General features: G+C 39.0%; 2 non-coding genes across 2 annotated transcripts; both read right to left on the bottom strand.

Annotated features, from left to right (window-relative positions):
* Positions 1-13,881: 13,881 nt before the first annotated feature.
* LOC130937047 (small nucleolar RNA R71) lies at positions 13,882-13,987 on the bottom strand. The gene has a single exon (XR_009068285.1). It is a non-coding gene; the product is annotated as a small nucleolar RNA R71 (small nucleolar RNA).
* Positions 13,988-19,577: 5,590 nt separating this feature from the next.
* LOC130937424 (small nucleolar RNA R71) lies at positions 19,578-19,681 on the bottom strand. Its single transcript, XR_009068645.1, has one exon. It is a non-coding gene; the product is annotated as a small nucleolar RNA R71 (small nucleolar RNA).
* Positions 19,682-21,072: the final 1,391 nt, after the last annotated feature.

Below are 21,072 nucleotides of genomic sequence, written 5' to 3'. Positions count from 1 at the left end.
TATCACCATAAACTTCATTTGTTCTAGGATTTTGGTTGTGCATGTATTGGACTTGCTCTTGCTGTTGCTCCTCTTGAGTTTCTTCACTTTGCACCCAAGTGGTTGGAGGTTGGCTTGTGGTGCTCACTGCTACCACTTGCCAGCCATCAATTCTTTTGGCCATTTGCTCAAACTGTTGTTGAATCTACTGCTGCATCATCTTGTTCTGAGCTAGAATTGAATCCACTCCTTCTAACTCCATTACTCCTCTTCTCTGTGATGGTTGGCATTGTCTTTGATGAGCAAAGAAATATTGGTTGTTGGCCACCATATCAATGAGGTTTTGAGCTTCCTCTGTGGTTTTCATGAGTTGTAATGTGCCTCCTGCTGAGTGATCAAGTGCTTCTTGAGCCTTTAGAGTGAGTCCTTCATAGAAGTTTTGTAACTTATCCCATTCAGTAAACATCTCTGGTGGACACTTTCTCAATAGAGCTTTATATCTTTCCCATGCTTCATACAAATTCTCAGCCTCCATTTGAGTGAATGTCTGCACCTCAGTCTTCATCTTAGGATTCTTTGAGGGGGATAAAATTTGGCAAGGAACTTGCTCACCAAGTCATCCCAAGTGTTGATGCTTTCCTTTGGGAATGTTTCTAGCCATTGGGTGGCTTTGTCTCTGAGAGAGAATGGAAAGAGCAACAACTTGTAACTGTCAGGAGGCACACCATTGGTTTTAACAGTGTCACAAATCCTCAAGAAGGTGGATAAGTGTTGGTTTGGGTCCTCCAATGGTCCTCCTCCAAAAGAACAGTTGTTTTGAACCAAAGTGATGAGTTGTGGCTTGAGTTCAAAATTGTTTGCATTGACATTGGGGGGAAGAATGCTACTCCCACAGTGTCTAGCATTTGCAAATGTGTATGAAGCCAAGACTCTTCGTTGTTGTTGGTTATTGTTGGCTCCTTCTCCTGGCTGATTGGGATCTCCTTCCATCTCTTGGAATTCCTCCTCAGATTCTTCCTCTCCAATGACGTTCTTTCCTCTTTCAGCTCTTCTTATTCTTCGAAGAGTTTTTTGGTCAATTTCAGAGAGGACAGGGGAAGATCTTCCTGTACCTGACATACAAACACACAACAATAAACACACAGACCCAGAAAAATAATAAAACTTCAATCTATTGCTAGAATGAGGTTTTAGTTAGTTTAAGCAAAAATTCAAACAGTTAGTGTGTTAGTAGGAATTAGAATAACAGAAAAGAAAAAGTGCTTAATCTAGACCTCCACTTCACTTAATCATTGTCAATCTATTTCAATCCCTGGCAACGGCGCCAAAAACTTGATGTGCGGAAAACGATCCGACACGAAACTCACCGGCAAGTGTACCGGGTTGCATCAAGTAATAATAACTCACATGAGTGAGGTCGATCCCACAGGGATTGAAGGATTGAGCAATTTTAGTTTAGTGGTTGATTTAGTCAAGCAAATCAAGTATTGGTTGAGTGTTTTGTATCCAACAGGAAGTAAATGACAGGAAATGTAAAGGGGGAAGGGAAAATTGCAGTAAATTAAAGAGCAGGAAAGTAAATTTGCAGAATCTTAAAGAACAAGAAAGTAAATGACTGAAACTTAAAGTGCAAGAAATGTAAATTGCAGTAACTTAAATGGCAAGAAATGTAAATTGCTTGAATGTAAAAGGGATTTGAGGACTGGGATTGCAGAATCTAAACAAAGAGAAAGTGAATTGCCACAATTAATAGAGCAGAAATTGAATTGGAAGCAATGATGATTCAAACAGAAATTGAAATTAAAATGCAGCAAGGTTCACAGAAGAACCCAAGTAAATTGTGATCTCAGGACTCAAGAGCTTAGGTAGCAGAGCCTAAAACTCAATTTCCTTCCCAGATCCAAGTTATCAAAGCAATTGACAGAAAATTAAAGAAGAAACAGTAGAAGAACAGAAATGAAATTCAATTGTGCATAAAATGATTTAAAGAGATTTTAGATGGGAATTGAGACAGAATTTCCTCAATTTCACACACCCAAAACTCAAAAAAAAAAGAGTGGAATTGCCCGAGTAAACACGAGGAAGGAGATCAGTCAATTCTCCCTTAATCCTCTGAACTCTCGGTCAAGTCTCTCAAGAACAATTGCAAGAAATTCAAAGCTCCAGAAAGTGCAAAATTCAAAAGTCAAGCTAAAGGTGAGTGATCAAAAAGTCCTAATTACATCAAACTAACTCCTATTTATACACTTTCTATTCTTGGATATTGGGATTTGGATGGGCTTTTGATTTGGTGAAGAAATGAATTCAATTGGAATTTTAATTGAATTTTTCGGCCCAAAATGGTAGCTCCCAGGAGGTTGCCCTGCCCATGTGGAGGGCAGGGCAGGATTTGGTGCATGTTGGTGTGGCTTTGGTGCGGCCTGGTGCATGTTGGTGCAGCTTGGTGCGCAAAACGCTGCCCTGCCCTCGCGGAGGGCAGGGCAGAAAAATATGGTGCTGCCAGGATCGTGTGTGGTGCGCGCTGGTGCTGCCAGGAAAGTGATTTGGTGCGCCAGAAACGTCCCTTGGTGCGCTAGATTCATGCACCAACAAAATGCTGCCCTGCCCTCGCGGAGGGCAGGGCAGTGTTTCCAAAATGAGGTCCCGTGTTCGAACCTGGACGGACGCACATGCTACACCATTTTCCTTGGTCTCTTGGCACGGTAATGGGTCTTAAGTCCTAGCTTCCTCATGGTCCCGTGTTCAACTCTTGTGACAAGCATTTGGAGACAATTTCCTTTGAATTTCTCCCTTGGTGAGCCCGATACTGCCCTTGTGGAGGGCAGGGCAACATTTTCTTCTTCTTGGTTCCAAGGCACGACTTTGTGCTCTGCCCTTGTAGTGGGCAGGGCAGAGTTGCCTTCTTTGCTTGGTTCCCTTATGTTGCCCTCCTAGAGGGCAGTGTGCCCTTGTGGAGGGCAATGCTTGCCTCCCCCATTGCATGCAGCACACTTCTTCTCTCTTTGACCACACTTTCTTTTCCTTGAGCCACACTTCCTTAGGCCACGCTTTTCCTTTTTTCCTTTTCTTCACCTACAATAAACCAAAACAACCACTCAAAGTATCACTAAATTCAAGAGGCTTATAAATCAATTAAAATTCAATTAAAATTAGCTTAAACCTCATGGATTATCATTAATTTCATGGTGGTTGCTTGATTTAAAGAAGTTGTGCATTTTCACTCCAAATCACTTACTTAAGAAGCAAGAAAGTGCATAAAGACTAACAAAACAAGTGAAATTAGCTTGAAAAATGGGTATATGATGACTTGTCATCATGGGGAACAAGCAACTTTCAATATCTTTTGTAGGAAGTCATTCAATCTCTTGGAGGAAAAAGTACATCATCATGGACAGAGGAAGGATATAGAACCCAACAATGATGATGACACAGAGGAAACAAATAGACTCCAAGAGGTTGTATTGTTCTCTGACTAATTCTAGTTCAAGTATGATAATTGAAAGTGCAAATGTCCCCTATTGATTAGTGTCTTCTTAGATTCATTTACTGTTTGCGAGTTTGTTTGGTTTCATGCTATTATGGCTTACTAGTCTAAGTGCTTGATTCACTTTCATCTTACTTGAATTCTATGCTTTGTTCCTCATGCTTGAATAAAAGAAAAATAACTGTGAAATAGAGAAAGAGTAAAAGTCTAGCATGATATGAGACAAAATGAGGTTATGTGGTGGTATGTGCTGGTTCATTAGTTGATTTATGAATAAGGCTGAATGTTAGCATGACTATGTGATATGAACTTGAGTTACATTTCATGAGACTTGACAAAAGAAAAAGGTCCAAAATAAAAGAAAGAAAATGCAAGAAAAAGAAGCAAAAAGAAATAAACAAGGCTAGGCATCAATAGCTTGAGATTTGGATATATGCCTGTGATGCTTTTTGTACAAAGATAAGCTTGGATAACTAGGTTCTAAGGGGTGCTTCATCACCCGGCAACTTGGGTTAACTAACCCGGGATTGCCAACCGAAAGTCCACCATCAAGAGCTACTTTGAGACAAAGCATTTAGTAACCCAAAGAGGTGCTGGGCATCAATTTCCAAACAACCAACAGAGATGAACAAAACAAGCTAAATGCCTGTGATGTGTGTGTGCTAAGGAGAGGCTTGAGCAAGTAAGTCCATAGGGGTGTTTCAACACATAGCATCTTGAACCAACTGGGGCGGGAATGCTGGCTGAAAGCTTACTCTAAAAAGTTGCCTTACCACATAGCATTAAGCCTCAGCCAAGAAAAGAACAAGAAAAGCTAAGGACCAAGCAATAACAAGTCTCATTTTTTTTGTAATTCAAGTAAGGATCCAAAGGAATGTTGATGTCTCAGCCCCAGAATAAAAATCCCTAAGATACCATGCATAAAAATCCCATTTATCAGTATTCAATGTCTTCCAATAAAAGGCTTATACACTTCTCTGCTTCTAGTAATTTTCCTTATGACTTACTGCTTGCTTGGGGACAAGCAAGATTTAAGTTTGGTGTTGTGATGACAAGTCATCTTAGCCTAGTTTCACTAGTCTTTTTCTTTTGTTTTCACTTGAATTATGCACTTTCTTGATGTCTAAGCAAGCCAATTTGGGTAGATTTTCATGCTTCCTTTGATTGAATTAACCATAGATGAATTAATGCAATTTCATGAGGTTTTATGCTATATTTGATGCATATTATGATAGAATGAATATCTCATGATTTTGAGCATAGCTTTGATGTGTTTGGTTGATTAATGATAGGTGAAGAAAGCTTGAAGAAAGGTTGAAGCAAGAAGGAATAACTAGGAGTAAAGAGAGGACAATGGAATAAGTGAAATTGAACCAGGAAGCAAAAAGTTGGACCTGAAGTTAGCCCTCAAACTTTTGCACAAACTTTTGGGTGAAAAGTTAGCCTCAAAGTTAGACCCCTAACTTTTGGGCTAACGTTGGAAATTGAAAATCACTCCCTGGGCTACTAAAGTTTGCGCCAACGTTAGACCCCTAACTTTTGGTCTAACGTTGGCGCAAGAAAAACCTCCCTGCCACCAAAAGTTTGCGCCAACGTTAGCCCCCTAACTTTTGGGCTAACGTTGGCACATGAAGATACAAGGGGAGGGGCAAAAGTTTGCGCCAACGTTAGCCCCCTAACTTTTGGGCTAACGTTGGCGCCATAGGTGCATTAGGAAGGGCCAACGTTGGAGCAAAAGTTAGACCCCTAACTTTTGCACCAACGTTGGTATCAGCAAATTAGGCTATCTGATATGAAAAGTTGGGGCAAAAGTTAGACCCCTAACTTTTGCTCAAACTTTTACTCCAACTTTTGCAAAACTCCAACCCGGTTCAATTGATTCACTTTGGTTCCTCTCCAAACTTCAAGAGCAATCAACCAAGGCCTCTTTCAACCCAATTCCACCAAGAGCAAAGGCCCAACTCAAGGCTTGAAGATCATTTGAAGAAAGTGTATAAATAGGATAGAATTCAAGTTCTTAAGGGAGCTTCCCTTTTTAGTTTTCATAGAGCTTTCTTTTCGGTTAGCATTGGGAGCTCACGTTTACATTCTAGCATTGTTGTTTTAATTCAAGAGAATTGGGGAGGAGAATTGATCTCTCTTCTTCCTTGTTCTTGCCAAGCACTCTTTACTTTCCTTGCTTCGGATCTTAGGGAGAGAATTGAAGAAATTCTGTTTCAATCTCACCTTGGGATCTTGTTTAATTTTCTGCTTAATTGAATTTCAGTTTCGGTTACTTACTTCTTCATCTAATCTCTTTGCAATTTACAATTTCCTTGTAATTATTCTTGTTGGATCTAGGAAGGCATTGAGATCTAGACTTGGTTTTCTAGTCTCTTGGGTCCTGAGATCCGGATTTCCCATTTACCACTCCCTGTTTGATGTTTTCATGCTCATTTACTTTTCTGTTTAAGATCCGGTTTGATCCAAGCCATTCTCTAACTCTCTGCTTGTTGCAATTTTACTTTTCCTTGTTTAATTTCTGCAAATCCAACTCCCAATTCCCTTTACAATTCACGCCATTTACATTTCTTGCATTTTAAGATTTTGCAATTTACATTTCTTGCGTTCTAAGTTTCCGCCATTTAATATCTTGTTCTTTAAGATTCAGCACTTTAACTCCTGTTCTCTTTAATTTCATGCCAATTTCCCATTCCCTTTACTTTCTATGCAATTTAAATTCTGCAAATCACAAATCACTCAACCAAATCTTGATTCGCTTGACTAAATCAACCACTAAAATAAAATTGCTCAATCCTTCAATCCCTGTGGGATCGACCTCACTCCCGTGAGTTATTATTACTTGATGCGACCCGGTGCACTTGCCGGTGAGTTTTGTGTCGGATCGTTTTCCGCACATCAATACGCTTGACTGAGATTTACAAGATGACCATAGCTTGCTTCAAGCCAACAATCTCCGTGGGATCGACCCTTACTCACGTAAGGTATTACTTGGACGACCCAATGCACTTGCGGGTCAGTTGCATGAAGTTGTGTATCACGATTTCGTGTACCAATGTTTATAACAATTATATGAGTCATCTTATTTTGTTATTCATGTTTGTCAATACATTTCAGTAAATAATTCAGAAAAATGAAGGTTCAGAACATAAAGCAGTGGAATCACAGAGAAAAGAGCTCACTGGCGTAAAAACGCCAGTAAAGAGGCATTTTGGGCGTTAAACGCCAGAATGGGCACCATTCTGCGTATTTAACGCCAGTAAAGGTAGCATTCTGGGCGTTAAACGCCAGAATGGGCAGCATTCTGGGCGTTTAACGCCAGAATGAGCAGCGTCCTGGGCGTTCAGAAAAATGCCCAGTGACAAAGGATTTCTGGCCTTTAACGCCAGCCAGGGTACCTGGCTGGGCATTAAACGCCCAGATTGGCCAGCAGATGGGTGTTAAACACCAGAATAGATACCATTCTGGGCGTTTAACGCCAGAACAGCGGGGGAGGGGAATTTCGTTCCCAATTCAATATTTTTCAAATTTTCTTATTCTAATTCTTAATTTTCTACATAAAAAAATTACAAATCTTCATCTTTTAATCCCCATTTCAAAAATTATTAATCTTATAAATTCTTCTTCATTCCTTTTCAATTCTTTTTCAAAAAAGTTTTTAAATCTCATTTATCTTTCCAATCTCTTTCCAAATCTTTTTAAATCATCCATATTATCTTTTAATTTTAGATGCATCAACAAAAATTCAGATTTCAATTCCTCATATCTTTTTCATATCTTTCAAATTTTTAAAATCTATCTTTTTCATAGCATGTTTATCTTTTATCAATCATATCTTTTTATTTTTTTTAAAAAAATTTCGAACCCAGTCCCCTCCTCCCTTTTAAAAGCATGTTCGGCCTCCCCCTTGAGCCATCTTTCGAATCCTTCTCTCCCTCTATTCCTTTTCTTTCTTTTCTTTTGCTTGAGGACAAGTAAAGCTCTAAGCTTAGTGTGTTTTTCCGTGATCACTGACCAAGATCATGGCCCCTAAAGGAAAACAAACCACTCTAAGAAGCAAGAAAGAAAACAATCCAAAACCACAATGGATACATGAAAGGTTCTGCACCAAAGAACATGCAGACCATTACTTCAAAATTGTGGGAAGAAGATCAGTGATCCCGAAAGTTAAATTCGATATGAAAGAAGATGAATATCCAGAGATCCAAGAACATATTCGAAATAGAGGCTGGGAAGTCCTAGCTAATCCTAAGGCACTTGTGGGAAGAAACATGGTCCACAAATTCTATGCAAATCTGTGGCTGACAGATAAGCAAAGATTAGAGGGAACTACCTTCCACACCTTTCGGACTATGGTCAGAGGGAAGATTATTTACTTCTACCTTGATAAAGTGAGAGAAGTCCTTAAACTTCCTCAACTACAAGATGATCCATATTCCTTTAATAGGAGAATGACTAAAGATAAAAAGTTGTATAAAGTTCTAGAGGATATATGCCTCCCTGGAACCAAGTGGATAACCAACACAAAAGGTATCCCAAACCAACTAAAGAGAGGAGATCTCAAACCAGTTGCTAGGGGCTGGCTGGATTTCATTGGGCGTTCTATTTTTCCCACTAGTAACCGCTCTGAAGTCACTGTCAAGAGGGCAGTGATGATTCACTGTATTATGCTGGGAAAAGAGGTGGAAGTTCATCAGCTAATTCCTTGTGAAATTTACACATTTGCACACAAGGAATCCACTGAAGCCAAGTTGGCTTACCCAAGCTTGATCAGTCTGTTATGTAAAGATGCTGGGGTGAAGATAGGTGTGGATGAGTATATCCCAATTGAACACCCAATCACCAAAAAGGTAATGGATGGACCTCAAGTTCAAGACAACCTCAACAAGAGGAGTGCGCATGAACTCCTTCCAGAAATTTCTCAATTAGACTATTGGGCCTGCTTAGAAGCAACTGTCACCAAGATGTAAGAAGCTATGGATCAACTCAAATAAGAGCAGCAGAATCAGAACAGCATGCTTTGCAAATTGCTCAAGGAACAAGAGCAGCAAGGGCATGATCATTAGTATTAGAATTGCATGAGCATTAGTATTAATTTTTTTATCAATTTGGGTAGAATGTAATTTTCTTATCATCATCAAACATGAATAAAATAGTAGATTTTCTTAGAATAGCAAGGGTGCAAATATCTCGAGTGTATAATAAGAAAAATTCAAATTATTTATATGTGGTGGCATTGCTTTAGCTTTCTGAATGAATGCATAAACACTGCATAATTTTTTTATACTGAAATTTAAGTAATATATGGCTCTTGAAAGAAGGAGGTAAATAAAAAAATGTTATTGATAATTTGAAAAATCATAAAACTGATTCTTGAAGCAAGAAAAAGTAGTGAAAAACACAAAGCTTGTGAAAAAAAAAATAGAAGCAAGCAGAAAAATCCAATAACCCTTTAAACCAAAAGGCAAGGGTAAAAAGGATCCAAGGCTTTGAGCATTAATGGATAGGAGGGCCCGAAGGAATAAAATCCTGGCCTAAGAGGCTGAATCAAGTTGTCCCTAATCATGTTCTTGTGTCATGAAGGTCCTAGTGAGAAGCTTGAGACTGAGTGATTAAAGTCGTTATCCAAAGCAAAAAGAGTGTGCTTAAGAACTCTGGACACCTCTAACTAGGGACTCTAGCAAAGCTGAGTCACAATCTGAAAAGGTTCACCCAGTTAGGTGTCTGTGGCATTTATGTATCTGGTGGTAATAATGGAAAACAAGATGCTTAGGGTCACAGCCAAGACTCATAAAGTAGCTGTGTACTAAACTAGGAGAATCAATAACACTATCTGCATACTGAGTTCTAAAAGAAGCCAATCATTCTGAGTTACAGGGAAATAAAATGAGATGCCAAAACTATTTAGAAGCAAAAAGCTATAAGCCCCGCTCATCTAATTTGAATTTGAGCTTCATTGAAGACTCTGAGATTTTATTGCACCACAATCTTTTTTCATCCTATTTTATTTCTCTAATTGCTTGGGGACAAGCAACAGTTTAAGTTTGGTATTGTGATGAGCGGATATTTTATACGCTTTTTGGTAGTGTTTTCATATAGTTTTTAGCATGTTTTATTCACTTTTTGTTATAGTTTTATTAATTTTTGTTCAAAAATCACATTTCTGGACTTCACTATGGGTTTGTGTTTTTTCTGTAATTTCAGGTATTTTCTAGTTGAAATTGAGGGACCTGAGCAAAAATCTGATTCAGAGGCTGAGAAAGGACTGCAGATGCTGTTGGATTCTTACCCTCCTGCACGCGAAGTGGATTTTCTGGAGCTACAGAAGACCAATGGCGTGCTCGCAATTGCGTTGAAAAGTAGACATCTTGGGCTTTCCAGAAATATATAATAGTCCATATTTTGCCCTGGATTTGATGGCCCAAACTGGCGTTACACGCTAGCCAGAAACCCTTTTCTGGCATAAAACGCCAGAACTGGCACCAAAACTGGAGTTAAACGCCCAAACTGGCACCAAAACTGGCGTTTAACTCCAAGAGTGGCCTATGCACGTGAAAGCTTCAAAGCTCAACCTAAAAACTCACCAAGTTGACCCCAGAAATGGATTTCTGCACTATCTGCACTTAGAAACTCATTTTCTGTAAACCTAGGTTACTAGTTTAGTATAAAAACTACTTTTAGAGATTCATTAAGGGACTTATGACATTCTTTCACATTTCATATTGTATTTTCCACGGCATGAGTCTCTAAACTCCATAGGTGGGGGTGACGAGCTCTGCTGTGTCTCATTGGATTAATGCAATTACTACTATTTTCTATTCAATCACGCTTGCTTCTGTTCTAAGATACTCATTCATATTTCAATATGAAGCATGTGATGATCCGTGACAATCATCATCATTCTTAACCCTATGAACGCGTGCCTGACAACCACTTTCGTTCAATCTGAGCTCAACGTAGTCATTGGGCGAAAGCTTGAGTGCTTATCTCTTGGGTCTCTGATTCATAGAATTGATTTACCTCTCTTGACAACAGAGCACTCGAATCCGTAAGATCAGAACCTTCGTGGTAGAAGCTAGAACCAATGGGCAGCATTCCTGAGATCCGGAAAGTCTAAACCTTGTCTGTGGTATTTCGAGTAGGATCTGGGAAGGGATGGCTGTGACGAGCTTCAAACTCACGAATGTTGGGCGCAATGACAGTGTGAAAAAGGATAAATGTATCCTATTCCGACACAAGTGAGAACCGACAGATGATTAGCCGTGCGGAAACGTACCTGGACTATCTTCACTGAGAGGTCGGATGGTAGCCATTGACAATGGTGATCCACCAACATATTGCTTGCCATAGAAGGAGCCTTGCCCGTTTGGAAGAAGAAAACAATAGGAAAGCAGAGATTCAGAAGACAGAGCATCTCCGAAACCTCAGCCAGTTCTCCATTACTGAATAACAAGTATCATTCATTCAATGCTCTTTTACTTTTTGCAAATAAAAATCATTTTTATCATTAATCTCCTGACTAAGATTTACAAGAAAACCATAGCTTGCTTCAAGCCGACAATCTCCATGGTATCGACCCTTACTCACGTAAGATATTACTTGGACGACCTAGTGCACTTACTGGTTAGTTGTACGGAATTGTGAAAAGTGTGATCACAATTTCGTGCACTACCAGCCTCCCAAATGGCATAAGAATTCGAAAACAGAGGGAGAAGACCTGATCAAAGGATCAAAAAGTGGTCCAAAGATATCAATACAATAGTAAAAAGTGCTATTTATACTAAACTAGTTAATTAGGTTTACGGAAAATGAGTAGAAAGTGTAGAAATTCACTTCCGGGGCCCACTTGGTGTGTGCTTGGGCTGAGATTTGAAGCTTTCACGTGCATAGGCCATCCTTGGAGTTAAACGCCAGCTTGGATGCCAGTTTGGGCATTTAACTCCAGCTTTGGTGACAGTTCCAGCGTTATACACCAGAAAATAGTCTCTGATGGGCATTTGGATGCCAGTTTGGGCCATCAGATCTCAGGCAAAGTATAGACTATTATACATTGCTTGAAAGCCCAAGATGTCTACTTTCCAACGCAATTAATAGTGTTCCAATTGAGCTTCTGTAGCTCCAGAAAATCCACTTCGAGGCTCTCAGCCTCTGAATCAGATTTTTGCTCAGGTCCCTCAATTTCAGCCAGAAAATACCTGAAATCACAGAACAACACACAAACTCATAGTAAAGTCCAGAAATGTGATTTTTGCATAAAAACTAATAAAAAGATACTAAAAAGTAACTAAAACATACTAAAAACTACCTAAAAACAATGCCAAAAACCGTATAAATTATCCACTCATCAGCATGCCACTTGGGATCGAAGGCGTGGCACGTTAGGGATATCAACACATGGGGGTGTGCCACTTGAGAGCTTGGCGTGGCGCGCCAATCCTAATTAGAGCTGCGCGTGGCACGCCACTGAAGCGTCGGTCACACGCCAGCCACTACAGGTCACGCTTATTGAGTTTTCTTTTTCCCTGCAATTGTAATTTTCTTTTCTTTTTGTATTATCTTAATACTTGTAGTAGGAGTAGTATAAATAACTCCTGGAGGTACTGAGAAAGGGGATGTTTTTGTTGAGGGTTGGATAGTAGTTTTAAAGTAGTTTTAATTACTTTCACATCATCTCTTCCATCTCTTGTACTTTTCTCTAAGCTATGAGTAGCTAAATTCCCTCTCATTGAGAGAAGGAGCTCTATTGTACTTGATGGATTAATGATAGTGAATTTCTTCTTCTCTTCATTTTTTTTATTTGCTAGAAGGAATTTAGTTTTTATGCTAGTGTTCAATCATCTTGGGAAAGAGGTTGAATGCAAAATGGGTTTCATGGGAACCTTGGAAAAGAAAACGTGGAACCGTGCTTGAAATCCCTTCTCACACTTGAGTGGAATCTGGGTTTTGGTGATTGGATATGGTGACATTTAATCCACCCATTATTCTGGATCTATAAGGATGTGTGGTATAATCAGAGACCAAGCATATCTCTCTTCATGAACAATTAGACCAAGGAATTAGTTGATTATCAAGATTTGAGAGATTGAGTCACCAAGGGATTTGGGCTCAATCAATCATGATTACCAAGAGGTCAATGAGTTTCATGATTGAAGATGAGATGAGCTGGATTTCATCCAAAGAGAACAATATCTCCCAATCTCAATGAATTCCCCTATTCTTATCTCCCACATTCTTTATAGCTTTCTTTACAATTCTATCAATCCCCATTCCCATTTATAATTTAGTCATTTATGTTTCTACACTTTGCATTCTTGCCATTTCCTTTTATGTACTTTACTGCTTCTCTTTACTTTTGAGTTATTTACTTTCCTGTTCATTTACAATTCCGCAATCCTACTCTATATTGCTCAGCTTAACAAATTCACCAATTGATTAAAATTTCTCAAATCTACCAATCTTTGTGGATACGATCCCACTCTACTGTGGGTTATTACTAGACGATAATTTTGGTGCGCTTGCCAAAAGAACGAGTTCATAATCAACATTTTGAGGGGTGTGAATTCCTGTCATCAAGTTTTATGGCGCCGTTGCCGGGGATTGGTTTAAATTTGACAACTACTAAATTTGTTGGGGAGCTAGATTAAGCATTTTAATTACCTTGTTAATTCCTTTTCAGTTTCTCCTCTCTACTTTCTTATTTTGTTTTGTTTTTTCTTTAGTCATTTCAGTTACTCATTGTTTATATTTCCAGTCCTCCTACTGCCACATTAACTATTTGATCAATTGCATCAACCAAGCTAACCACTAATAAGAATTTTCACTTCACTTGTCCTCTGTTGGATATTTGTTGAATGTATGACAGGTAGAAGGGGAGAAACTTCATCCTTCTTTGATAGTGAACCTGAGAGGACCTTCCTTAGATTAAAGAGGGAAGCAAGAGGCAAAGGCATAGTTGGAGAGGAAGTAGTGGAGGAAGATCTGGGAGCTATTATGGAGGAAGAGGTGCATAACTATGTTGGAGAGGAAGCTAGCAATCATGTTGGGCAAGAGAGGAGAGTCTTAGGTTCCTACATCAACCCAAATCTAGGAAACTGTGGCAGCAGCATTCTGAAGCCAACAATCCATGCTAACAACTTTGAGTTGAAACTTCAACTCATCACACTTGTCCAGAATAATTGTTCATATGGAGGGGGTGCCCAAGAAGACCCAAATCAACATCTCACTACCTTCTTGAGGATATGCGACATTGTGAAATCCAATGGGGTACACCCTGACACCTACAAGCTACTCTTGTTTCCTTTCTCACTCAGAGACCAGGCAGCAAAGTGGTTGAAGGCATTCCCCAAGGAGAGCTTGACCACCTGGGAGGAGGTTGTAAACAAGTTTCTAGCAAGATTCTATCCACCACAAGAGTCAATAGATTGAGAAATGAGGTGCAAACCTTTAGACAGTAAGATGGTGAAACACTTTATGAGGCCTGGGAGAGGTTCAAGGACTTGACAAGGAAGTGCCCTCCGGATACGTTCAACGAATGGGTTCAACTACACATCTTCTATGAAGGGCTATCGTATGAAGCAAAGAAAGCTATGGACCACTCTTCAGGGAGTTCACTCAACAAGAAGAAAACCATCAAAGAAGCCATAGATGTCATTGAGACTGTAGCCGAGAATGAGTACTTCTATGCTTCAGAAAGAGCTCAAAAGAGAAGGGTGCTAGAACTCAACTCTATGGACGCCTTGTTAGAACAAAATAAGGCAATGGAAGCATAATAGGCAGCCTTAACAAAGAAGGTGGAGGCAAGCCAAGTCTCAGCTGTCCAAGCTCAAGCACCACCTCAAGAAGAAGATGCACTCGAAGCTGAATGTGAATGGGAGCAGGCAACCTATGTGAACAATCCTTTTAGACCATCATATGATCCAAACTCAAAAACATACAACCCAGGTTGGAAGAACCACCCAAATTTTGGGTGGGGAAACCAACAAGACCACAAACCATATCACTCCAATCATCACAACAACCACAACCCCAACTACTAATCAAGCAACAACAGACCCTACCACAACTCACAAAACACATCATATCACCCCACACAACAAAAACACAATAGCTACCACTAAGATACATCAGCCCCCACCATACAACCATGTGAAACCAATAGTAGTTTCTCAAAATTGGAGGTGGCCATAGCACAATTGTCAACGCAACTGACCGGAACTATCTCCACCATTCTGGAAAGAAAGCAACAAGCTGACAAAAAGATAGATGTTAACCATGAAGAGGCCAGATCCAACATAAAGAATCAAGGGGCAACAATTTCAAAGTTAGAGGCACAATTAGGGAGCTTATCCAAGCAAATACCTATGTCCACACATACCTTTCCTAGTGACACCGTGGCTAACCCAAGAGGAGAGTGCAAGGCTATAATACTAAGAAGTGGAAAGGTGGTGGAAGAAACAACCCCAAGTCAAAGCCACTAAGAAGATAAAATTGCAAAGGAACTTGAAATCAAGAAGGAGGAAGAGACCTCCACACCATCCTCATCAAGGCAAGTTTTAAAGCCTTGTGTGCCGAAGGCACCCTACCCACAAAGATTGAGAAAGGATGGAAAAGACAGCCAGTTCTCTAGATTCCTAGAAATCTTCAAGGAGCTACAGATCAACATACCTTTTGCTGAGGCACTAGAACAAATACCACCCTATACCAAATTTTTAAAGGAGCTCATGACAAGAAAGAGGAATTGGGGGGAGAAAGAGACTTTAGTGCTCACTGAGGAGTGTAGTGCCATAATACAAAAGAGGCTTCCCCAGAAATTAAAAGACCCTAGGAGCTTCCAAATCCCCTGTATCATTGGGGACGTGAACATTGAGAAGACATTATGTGATCTCGGGGCAAGCATAAACCTTATGTCTTTGGCCATGATGAAAAGAATGAGAATAGAGGAAGCCAAGCCAACAAGGATGGCACTCTAATTGGCTGACAAAACGTTTAAATTTCCCCATGGTGTGGTGGAAGATCTATTGGTGAAAGTGGGGGAATTCATCTTCCCAACTGATTTTGTTGTGCTTGACATGGAGGAAGAAGCCAACACATCAAACATCCTAGGAAGGCCATTCCTAGCTACTGCTGGGGCTATAATTGATGTTCAAAAAGTGGAGCTAGTCTTGAGATTAAATTAAGAGAAGATAGTTTTCAATGACTTCAAGGCATTGAGCTACCCCAAGGAAGCCATTAGTGAATGCATGATGGTGGATACCATTGAAAACTTGGTTCAAGGAGTCCTAGAGAAAGAACAATGTGAAGAAACCCAAAAGCAAGATCAACAAGTCTCATATGGTGAGCTACCACTGGAGGCTATGGACAAACCAATCATGATGGATAAGTGATGAGCGAATAATTTATATGCTTTTTGGCATTATTTTTAGGTAGTTTCTAGTAGGATCTAGCTACTTTTAGGGACGTTTTTATTAGTTTTATGCAAAATTCACATTTCTAGACTTTACTATGAGTTTGTGTATTTTTTTGTGACTTCAGGTATTTTCTGGTTGAAATTGAGAGACCTGAGCAAAAATCTGATAGGAGGCTGACAAAGGACTGCTGATGCTGTTGGATTCTAACCTCCCTGAACTCGAAATGGATTTTCTGGAGCTACAGAACTCCAAATGGCGTGCTCTCAACTGCTTTGGAAAGTAGACATTCAGGGCTTTCCAGCAATATATAATAGTCCACACTTTATTCAAGTTTAGATGACGCAAACTGGCGTTCAACTCCAGTTTCATGCTGCATTCTGGAGTAAAACGCCAGAAACACGTCACAAACCAGAGTTAAACGCCAAAAACACGTTACAACTTGGCGTTTAACCCCAGAAGAAGCCTTTGCATGTGTAAAGCTCAAACTCAGCGCAAGCACACACCAAAGTGGGTCCCGGAAGTAGATTTTTGAACTTAAACTTATTTCTGTAAACCCTAGTAACTTGTTTAGTATAAATAGAACTTTTTACTATTGTGTTTTCATTTTTTGGACGTTTAGTCCTTAGACCTTGGTCTTGGTTATCCCGGTTCCCTCTCAGGGGCCGGAACCAATGAACACCTTTATCACTTATGTATTTTCAATGGTGGAGTTTCTACACACCATAGATTAAGGTGTGGAGCTCTGCTATACCTCGAGAATTAATGCAATTACTATTGTTCTTTTATTCAACTCAAGCTTATTTTTATTCTAAGATATCATTCCTACTTCAACCTGATAGATGTGATAATCCGTGACATTTATCATCATCCGTCCTTATGAGCGCGTGCCTGACAACCACCTCCGTTCTACAAGCAAGAGCTAGAGTGTGTATCTCTTGGATTCCTGATGCACGACGCATGGTTGCCCTCGCCTGACAACCAAGCCTTCCATTCTGTGAGATCAGAGTCTTCGTGGTATAAGCTAGAACCCATTGGCAGCATTCTTGAGAATCCGGAAAGTCTAAACCTTGTCTGTGGTATTCCGAGTAGGATTCAGGGATTGAATGACTGTGACGAGCTTCAAACTCGCGAGTGTGGGGCGCAGTGACAGACGCAAAAGGATCAATGGATCCTATTCCGACATGATCGAGAACCAACAGCTGATTAGCTTTGTGGGAAACCATAGAGGACCATTTTCATTGAGAGGATAGGAAGTAGCCATTGAAAACGGTGACACCCTACGTACAGCTTGCCATGGAAAGGAGTAAGAATGATTGGATGAAGCAGTAGGAAAGTAGAGATTCAGAAGGGATACAGCATCTTCATGCACTTAGCTGAAATTCCCACCAATGAATTATATAAGTATCTCTATCTTTATTTTATGCTTTATTTATTTTTCTATTCGAAAACCATTATAACCATTTGAATCCGCCTGACTGAGATCTACAAGATGACCATAGCTTGCTTCATACCAACAATCTCTGTGGGATCGACCCTTACTCACGTAAGGTTTATTACTTGGACGACCCAGTACACTTGCTGGTTAGTGATGCGAAGTTGTGAAGAAAGTGCTGAGATTATAGACGCGCATACCAAGTTGAATGCCATTGTTAGAGATCACAATTTTGTGCACCAAGTTTTTGGCGCCGTTGCCGGGGATTGTTCGAGTTTGGACAACTGACGGTTCATCTTGTTGCTCAGATTAGGTAATTTTCTTTTCAAAAAGTTTTCAAAAATCTTTTCAAAATTTTTCTTCTTTTTCGTTTTTCTAAAAATAGTTTTCGAAAAAAAATCCAAAAAAATTTATAAAATAAAAAAAAACTGAAAATATTTTGTGTTTCTTGTTTGAGTCTTTAGTCAATTTTTAAGTTTGGTGTCAATTGCATGTTTTTAAAATTTATGCATTTTTTCGAAAAATTCATGCATGGTGTTCTTCATGATCTTCAAGTTGTTCTTGATAAGCCTTCTTGTTTGATCTCTATATTTTCTTGTTTTATGTCTTTTGTTATTTTTCATATGCATTTTGGCATTCATAGTGTCTAAGCATTGAAAATTTCATAAGTCTTGATGTTCATCTTGATCTTCATAATGTTCTTGGTGTTCATCTTGACATTCATAGTGTTCTTGCATGCATCATTGGTTTTGATCCAAAATCTTCATGTTTTGGGTCATATTTGTAGTTTTCTCTCTCATCATTAAAAATTCCAAAAAATTTCAAAAAAAATATATTTTCCTTGTTTTACTCATAATTTTCAAAATCTTTGGGTTGACTTAGTCAAAAACTTTTAAAATAAGTTGTTTCTTGTTAGTCAAGTCAAGATTTCAATTTTAAAAATCCTATCTTTTCAAAATCTTTTTCAAAAATCAAATCTTTTTCATTTTTCTTATTATTTTATCGAAAATTTTAAAAAGTAATTTCAAAATCTTTTTCTTAAATTCATTTCAAAATTTCAAAAACTTTACTAACAATTAATGTGATTGATTCAAAAACTTCATGTTTGTTACTTTCTTGTTAAGAAAGGTTCAATCTTTAAATTCTAGAATCATATCTTTTAGTTTCTTGTTAGTCAAGTAATCAATTTTAATTTTAAAAATCAAATCTTTTTTACTTCCTTTTCGAATCTTTTTCAAAATAAATTTCGATCATATCTTTTTCAAAACCAATTTCAAAATCATTTTTTTAACTTCTTATCTTTTCAAAATTGATTTTCAAATCTTTTTCAACTAACTAATTGACTTTTTATTTGTTTCTTATCTTTTTCAAAACCACCTAACTACTTTTCTCTCTCTAATTTTTGAAAATTCTTTCTTCTTTTTCAAAATTCTTTTAATTAACTAATTGTTTCAAGTTTTAATTTTAATAGTATTCTTCTCTCAAATTTTGAAAATCACTAACTATTTTTCAAAAACAATTTTCGAATTTCTCTCTCTCTCATCTTCTTCTATTTATTTTATTTATTTACTAACACTTCTCTTCATCTAAAAATTCGAACCCTCTCTTCTCTTCTGTGTTCGAATTTTTCTCTTCTCCTTCTTCTATTCTTTTCTTCTTCTACTCACATAAAGGGATCTCTATACTGTGACATAGAGGATTCTTCTTCTTTTCTGTTCTCTTCTTTTTCATATGAGCAGGAGCAAAGGACGAGGACATTCTTATTGAAGTAGATCCTGAACCTGAAAGGACTCTAAGGAGGAAACTAAGGGAAGCTAAAGCACAACCCTCTGGAGAGGACTTGACAGAAATATTCAAAAAAGAAGAAGACATGGCAGCCAAAAATAAAAATAATACCAACAATGCAAGGAAGATACTTGGTGACTTCACTGCACCAAATTCCAACTTACATGGAAGAAGCATCTCAATCCCTGCCATTGGAGCAAACAATTTTGAGCTAAAGCCTCAATTAGTTTTTCTGATGTAACAGAATCGCAAGTTTTATGGACTTCCATCAGAAGATCCTTTTCAGTTCTTAACTGAATTCTTGCAGATCTGTGATACTGTTAAGACCAATGGGATTGATCCCGAGGTCTACAGGCTTATGCTTTTCCCTTTTGCTGTAAGAGACAGAGCTAGAGTATGGTTGGATTCTCAACCTAAAGACAGCCTGAACTCTTGGGATAAGCTGGTCACGGCTTTCTTAGCCAAATTCTTTCCTCCTCAAAAGCTGAGCAAGCTTAGAGTGGATGTTCAAACCTTCAGACAGAAAGAAGGTGAATCCCTCTACGAAGCTTGGGAAAGATACAAGCAGTTTACCAAAAAGTGTCCTTCTGGCATGCTTTCTGAGTTGACCATTTTAGATATATTCTATGATGGTCTATCTGAGCTTTCTAAGATGTTTCTAGACTATTCTGCAGGTGGATCCATTCACCTAAAAAAACGCCTGCAGAAGCTCAAGAACTTATTGACATGGTTACAAATAACCAATTCATGTACACCTCTAAGAGGAATCCTGTGAGTAATGAGTCACCTTAAAGGAAGGGAGTTCTTGAAATTGATGCTTTGAATGCCATATTGGTTCAGAACAAAATGTTAACTCAACAAGTCAATATGATATCTCAGAGTCTGAATGGATTGCAAAATGCATCCAACAGTACTAAAGAAGCATCTCCTGAGAACCCTGCAATGGCAGAGGTGAATTATATGGGTGAAGCCTTTGGCAACACCTATAACCCCTCATGGAGAAATCATCTGAATTTCTCATGGAAGGATCAACAAAAGCCTCAACAAGGCTTTAATAATGGTAGAAGAAACAGGTTTAGCTATAGCAAGCCTTTTCCATCATCTTCTCAGCAACAGATAGAGAATTCTGAGCAGAGCTCCTCTAGCTTAGCAAACATAGTCTCTGATCTATCAAAGGTCACTTTAAGTTTCATGAGTGAAACAAGGTCCTCCATTAGGAATTTGGAGGCACAAGTAGGTCAGCTGAGTAAGAAAATCACTGACACCCCTCCTAGTACTCTCCCAAGCAATACAAAAGATAATCCAAAAGGAGAATGCAAGGCCATTGATATAATCAATATGGCCGAATGCACAAAGGAGGGGAAGGACATGAATCCCAGTGAGGAAGACCTCCTGGGACGTCCTCTGAACAAAAAGGGGTTCCCAACTGAGGAACCTAAGGAATCTAAGGCTCACCTAGAGACCATAGAGATCCCATTGAACCTCCTTTTACCATTCATGAGCTCTGAGAACTATTCTTCCTCTGAAAAGGATGAATATGTAACTGAAGAGTAAGTTGCTCAATATCTAGGAGCCATCATGAAGCTGAATGCCAAGTTGTTTGGTAATGAGACTTGGGAAGGTGAACCTCCCTTGCTCATTAGTGAACTAGATACATGGGTTCAGCAAACTCTACCTCAAAAGAAATAAGATCCTGGTAAATTCTTAATATCCTGTACCATAGGCACCATGACCTTTGAGAAGGCTCTGTGTGACCTGGGGTCAGGTATAAATCTTATGCCACTCTCTGTAATGGAAAAACAGGGGATCTTTGAGGTACAGGCTGCCACATTCTCATTAGAGATGGCAGACAAGTCAATAAGACAAGCTTATGGATTGGTAGAGGACATGTTAGTGAAGGTTAAAGACCTTTACATCCCTGTTGATTTCATAATCTTAGACACTAGGAAGAAGGAGGATGAATACATCATCCTTGGAAGACCCTT

Source organism: Arachis stenosperma, chromosome 6 (genome assembly GCF_014773155.1).
Source record: "Arachis stenosperma cultivar V10309 chromosome 6, arast.V10309.gnm1.PFL2, whole genome shotgun sequence".
NCBI classification, from domain to species: Eukaryota; Viridiplantae; Streptophyta; class Magnoliopsida; order Fabales; family Fabaceae; genus Arachis; species Arachis stenosperma.
The sequence above is the reverse complement of the archived record's forward strand: the minus strand, read 5'-3'. Positions and strand labels throughout refer to the sequence as shown.